The following is a 6,850-nucleotide window of genomic DNA, read 5'->3' as shown; positions in this document are numbered from 1 at the left end:
AGTGAGGCCGAATAAGGGGCATGTCACACTGCTGAGAGCAGAGCCCCTTAAAGCCTCAGGGGTTTATCCCACAGCTCAAGGCTTTAAACCACATATCAGTCTTCATGCCAAATGTCAGATTTAAGGCTATATAGGGCATAGATATTACTGAGCACTTTTTGTGTCTCTTTGCTTTTATCTCTGAAGTCTAAATGTCACAGTGGCAACGGCATGAATTCATATCAACAGCTCAACAACACCTCTATCCAATGACAAGAGCTCATCGTGGGAAAATGTCCCCATATTTGGTGTTTACTAAATAAAAGCACTATAATATTCCCTATACCCCACATAGACTTCAGTCTGATGTTTGTCATAAACACTGAAGTGACTGATACCAGCCAAAACAGTGTATCTGTTCAAATATAGTTTCAGTTCACTGAATATCAACAACAGTTCAAAAAAGGCTTCGTTCCCTACAGAACGATTCTAGTCTTAACATTTTGACTATTAATTTTTGTGTTTGAACTTTCCTCTCCTCTATCCCCCTGTCTCCAGTGTCCTCTCTCAAAACAAATAATCTCAACTGGCAAATGACTTGCTGCGTCAGTCCGCTGTTTGGAAAGTAAAGATTTTGTCAGCACCTTCCTGTGTGCAAAGTGACCTCCACTAGCAGGACAAACAGACTTTGCATTCGTGGAAACACACACAAACACAGGCACGTGTTGACGTGTGCACACACAAACAGGAGACAGGGAGAACACATGCAGGAGCGTAATTGAATGTTTGTAGGCACGCAGTCTGCTTGGGACGACATAAGTCAGCATTGTTGTGGTTGTGCTTGAAGACCACCTACAGTACCATCAGTGTCATGCAAGATGTTTCAGGTTTTTCACTCTATACTCCCTACATCATCCTCCTGGTCTCTGCTCCTGATCTTGGTCATTATCATTCATCATCCCTGACGTTTGATTGAATACCAGTGCAATGATTACCAATTTTTGAGACTGACCATCAGATTTGTGTTATTGCACCTGATTCAAGGGAAGTGAAGTTTTAAACGCCATCATCCCTACAGATTTAGCATGGGAATCTCCTGACAACAGGCTATCTCTGTTTTAGGCATCTGCCCAAATGTCACACATGTATGCAACATACGTAACATGTGCACACATGAAACAACACACACATACCATGTTTCCCCAGCTGCTGTGGGTCACTTGTTTTTGTCACTGTGACCAAAGTCTTCTGTCGCCTGGGAGAAAATCAGTGCTCGTCTCAGATTACACTCCAACATCTGCCACAATTGAAGCATATCTTTTTTTCTTTTTCTCTCTCTCTCTCTCTCACACACACACACACACACACATGCATATGTTCTGAATTCATAAAACATGCTCACATATGTTGGTCAAGTAAAAGCAGCAATATAAATATTCTGTTACAAGTAAAAGTTTTAAAGTACAGAGGTACTAGCGATTTGTGCAGGGATTTTCCCCCATTTGGCCAGAAAAGCATTTGTGAGGTCAGGTCTGATGATAGATGATGAGGTCTAGCTCACAATTCACCCCAAAGGTGTTGGCTGAGGTTAAGGTCGGGGCTCTGTGCAGGTCAGTGAAGTTCTTCCACACCAAACTGGGAAAACCATTTCATCATGGACCTGGCTTTGGCTATACAGTGTACAGTATCAAAAGTACTTTTAATACAGAACGGTCCCTTTAAAGAAAAGTCTAACATTTTGGGAAATTATCTTATTTGCTTTCTTGCCAAGAGTTAGATAAGATGTGAGGCTAACAGTTTCTTAGCAATCAACGGTGACTCCAGAAAGTTAATAGTCCCAACCAAGAAATAGTCCTCTAAGTACAATGTATTAATTTTGATTAACTTTAGAGGTATTGGCAAGGGGATATGTTACATTTGGACAGTGCCAGGCTCATTGTTTTGCCCTGTAAAACTTGATTATTATTATTACTGATGCTTGAAATGTGTAAACAACATTTCAATGGCTGGTAGAGATAGGTTCTAATTTTAATAATTTTATGCACCGCTGGGTCCTTTAATTCACAACGATGCATCAAATCTCCTACATTTTGTAGGTAAAATCCTAATCTGCAAAGTAACTAGCTACCAAATAAATTTTGTGGAGCAAACAATTCTGAATCTGAAATGTACTAGAATAGTAGAAGAGAATTAAGAATAAAATAGCATAAAATGGAAATACCCATTAGATTATATTATTGTACTCATGTACAAGTACCTCAAAGCTGTCTTTGTTACATGTGTGAGGACAAAATTTTAGCTCTCTGGTTGTCTTTTTTTTATAAGTTTAGAGTTTACTAGCGCAAGACACAGAGTGCCAAAACATTTCTTTAGGGGGATTTTGAGACTTGGTATATTGACATAGTAGAAGGCATCCTCATGCAAAAAAATCTAAATCAATGAAATATTAGAAACACAATATATATCTGCTGTGAGACTTCTTCACCAAAACCCCCTTGTTTATCCAAGAAAATCCCCATCTTACTGATTCCCTAAAACAGCCCCGATACCTCCCCTTAATGTGTTGAAGCCAAATGTTTTGCTCACGGGATTCATGTTATATGAGCCATTTAGCCTCGCACTGGATCATCATCACCTACATGTTTAAATGAAGTGTTTGTGTGTAATGAAAAACTTCAGAACACATCCTTAGATAATACTCTCTTTGTATCAGCGCCAGAAAATGTGTTAATCCACTCTGTGATTTGGTGTAATTAAAGAGCAGCGAGAGCAGCTCACTTGAAAGAGCAAAAATCAGATTTTTTTTTTTAGACTTATACTCACATTTCACAGAAACCACACGTTTATTTTAGAATGCAACTGACAAAAGTCTGAAAGATTTCCTCCCCACCTTATCTTTGCGTCAATTAATCATCGGCTCATGTCTGTAGCAGACATGCATACACACATGCACATGTACGCACACTCGTGCTGATATGAATAGCAGTCATTGATGTGTTTCCCTTTGAGGCCTGCTCCCAGCTTGAGTGCAGTACTGAGCAGGTAAGTGGTGGTGGGTAAACCGATCTATCCCTGGACTCTGCTGCACCCCACATCCTAACACACGCACGCACGCACGCGCACACGCACGCGCACACACACACACACACACACACACACACACACACACACACAGACCACTGCCATTGTTTCCCCCTCCATGTTTTCCCATGTCTCCCTGCTTCCTGGGCCCCTGCACTACCTGCCGGCACATTCCTCCTCCGGCCCTGTCAGATCTCTTTGTTGCTCTGTTTCCACTGTCACTCTTTCTTTATTACCCTGTTTTCCTGTTCCTTGCTTCTCCTCTGTGTGTGTTATCTGTTATGGTCTGTCCACCACTATGCAGGCTCCAATCAAATAGGACCACTATAGTGCATCATAAGACAGTCAAGAAAACAAAATCTGCTTTTCATTGTGTATTTTGGTGCTATAAAGGGATTCTAGAGCTTAAAACTCACTCATCTCATCTTTATTCGTCACAAGTGGCTAATTTAAAAACTTAATTTGAAATCATTAAATAAATTGTCTTTTTAATTTACTTTTTAATTTTTAAAATATAATTCTGCAATATTCTTTATTTTTCTTATTTTTTAAGAACAAAAATTACATTGAATTGAATTTACTAACAAGTATTGTCTGCTATTGTAGCCATGTTCCTTCATTGTAATGAACGTGGTCACTGTAGTTTAGTCATTTCTACATACAGGTGCTGCTCTAAATACTCACTAAAGCACCAAATGTATTAATCCACAGCTGGAAATAGTCCCCAACAAATGCACTTTTTGTTCCTGTTAGAGTAATATTTTCTGAAAACTATGGTGCCCAGCATTTTAAGGAAAGTTAGCTTCTTTTTTTTTTACTAAACTACATATTTATAACCCATTTATAAGATTTATGTTTGCATTAGGAACCTTTGTTGACAGTAAGAAAACTGTAGTTAGCCTACTGACTACAAACTGTGTGACTTTACATTCATGCCAATATATACATATGGTATACCATACGTTTTTAGGTAGATTTTCTACAAGCAGCTATTGTCTTCCATTAAATTCAGCTTTTAAATTATTTAAAATACATATTTTTGTGGAAGTTACATTATTACTTTTGCTATTTATTTGTTCATGAATTGCTGTCTATAGTCACAAAGGGAAAACAATAGTTGTTATCGCTCAAATCTCAGAAGAAAACTACATTAACAACATTACCATGCAACAATAATGTAACTCAGACAAAAAAAAAGTAATGATGAAATGTGAATGACTGTGGCTACAGTAACCGTTCAGAAACACCAGTGAGGCTTTACAGCCTGATGATGTGTCGGCACAATCTGGCAGCTACAATAGGGCGCCTTCCTGCCTCAGTGAATGCCCTGGGACTATTATTTGGTGGGTGATAAAGAGAGATTTACAACCCAGGGTTACAATCAGTCTATCTTCACTCCATCAGTCCTACTCACTCCTGAAATAATGTTATCGCTTCACCCTTGAGCACCAACTGTAACTGACTTCTTCAGTCAGTGAGGTTCTTCATCTCTCACATACAGTACGGCAAAATTAGAGTTTTTAAGAGATTAAGTAAAGTTAGACCCAACCCTCAGGTGTGGTAAGAGAGATACAAACTTCAGGATGAGTATTTTCACAGGTGTGAGTGTTTAGTGTTTCTCTGTCTGTCCTCTGGTCATTTAGTGAAGCACTTGGTGACCCCGACACTCATTCACAAAGTTTAAACCCCCTTCCATCCCTCCTTCACTATTTTCCTCATCCTCACCAAATACATGTCTCTGATTTTCCTCCCCTTCCCTAATGCTGTCTCCTGAAGTCTTAGCCCCACACCCCTCTTCCATCCCATCCCCGGGGGGGGCCCTAAGAGCCTGACTGGGTGGTCCTCCCCAGCTCAATCCAACCCCCTCTGTAGGGTCAGAAGTCAGAGGTGAACCCCGACAGTGTGTGGGAAACGTGCTGTGCCGTGTGCTGTGCAGGGCCAGGCAGGGAAGAGAGGAAGGAGTTCAGGCTGCCCCGTTCCCTCCCTATACCCTACTACAGCTGGTTAATGGGGCTCCTGAGGTCAGCGTGACAGAGAAACGCAGGCGCAATGCTGGTGTGGGTTACAGTTTTGATTCATTGGGCCAATTTCTTCTCCAAACGTGAGCTTGTTTGGGTTGAGAAGGAGGCAGAGCAGACTGGCTTAGGCTGAGGGGATCAAGGGCGACGCCGTACAGGATGATGGGGGAAGAGTGTGTGTGTACTTGTCTCTGTTCATGTGCTTATGTGTATACATGTGTCTGATGTCTGTATATGTGTGTGGCAACCTAAATTCCTTGCTGAGTGTGCGTTAACTTGAAGCATTTATTAGGGACTGTCTAGCCAGTGCCGTGTCTAAGGAGCTTAAAGTGATTTATTTGAATGGCTAGTAGAAGCTGGTTATTTTACTGGCAAATTGTTGTGTATTTTAGAAATGATGGCCTTGATTCTGTCCACTGGAGGATAACAAGCCCAGCTGGCAGGCAGTACCTGGGCTGCACTGGAAAATCTGTGATAATAACAGCCTTGGACAGCTAGCTGAGATGATATGAGGCCACCGTTAAAATATATTTTTTTAAAAACACAAATAGACAGACTCAAGCTGGAAGCACACATGTGAGCTTTATAAATCACACCCAAACTCAATCACACCTACCAACAGTCAAATCAATGCCTGACGGTCTGACACAACAATAATGCAGATATTTTAAAATAATGCTAGAATACATAATATAATTTCTTATCAGGTAGTTTGATTATTGACAGAGGATCATTTTCTGGCTTTTGATTTAAAGTGTTGCAGATAGTCACAGTTTTAATATTATGGTATAGTTGAAAAACATTGTAAATAAATACATCAGCCATCAATATTATTCAATAAATACTATGAGACACTAATTGTGACTGGGAATGTGGTGAGGTGGTCTTCCTGGTGTACATTTATGTGTGTTTGCATTCCAGTGCTGATCCAAAAAGAGGGCCAATATATATAGTTTCAATACATTGTATATTAGCAAGCATATTAGCAAAGACACTCATTTTAAAAGCTCAAATAAATGTATTTAAAGGTCAATATATTAATTACATTACTCACCGTAATGTTAAAGGATTTATTTTTCCGCAGATCCCAGGGAAAATGAAACCCCTATTCAGCTCTGTGTTGCTTTCAGACCCGTTAAGATCATTGTTTTGATTTTCTGGTCTACACAGAGTCCCTTCAGTTCTCACTGACCTCAACCATGTTGATTTAAAAAATATAAAACTATACGCAGCTAATCTCAGCAGGGAAGCTCGTTACTCACTGCCATTTTTTGCTACCTTCCCAGCTAACTGCCCATCTTAAACTTATCCAAAAAGACATATATTTTTCTGACCAAATACTGCTTAAACTTTACTAAAGTGAATATCAGACTTGTTATTCACTTATAGTAAGAATGAAAACAAAAATGGCATACCGATGTTACACAAAAAAACAAGCACCATTGGAAAGGTTTTATTTTGTCTTAAAAACAAGTTGCTTTTGTACTGTATATCTAGGTGCACTATTATATTTGTATGGGAGTCGACTTTCTACCTTCCAGCAGTTAAAGCAACTTCAGAATACTCTGTAGTCTCTGTAGGTGTGTGGGTGTGCACACACTCTCTCAGCCTCACACACATGCAGAGTTGCAAATACATGTATACCTATAAACATACGTATAATTGCAAAACACGTGTCTTCATTCAAAATCCATATGTGCTGATAGATTTGTGTTTCAGTTACACACAAACACACACACACATACAAAAGGAGCATTTATGGCTGTGAGGCT

This window comes from Micropterus salmoides, unplaced genomic scaffold (assembly GCF_014851395.1).
Source record: "Micropterus salmoides isolate LMB-PRFRI ecotype aquatic unplaced genomic scaffold, ASM1485139v1 Ms_hic_scaffold_2203, whole genome shotgun sequence".
NCBI classification, from domain to species: Eukaryota; Metazoa; Chordata; class Actinopteri; order Centrarchiformes; family Centrarchidae; genus Micropterus; species Micropterus salmoides.
Note: the sequence above shows the minus strand (reverse complement) of the source record.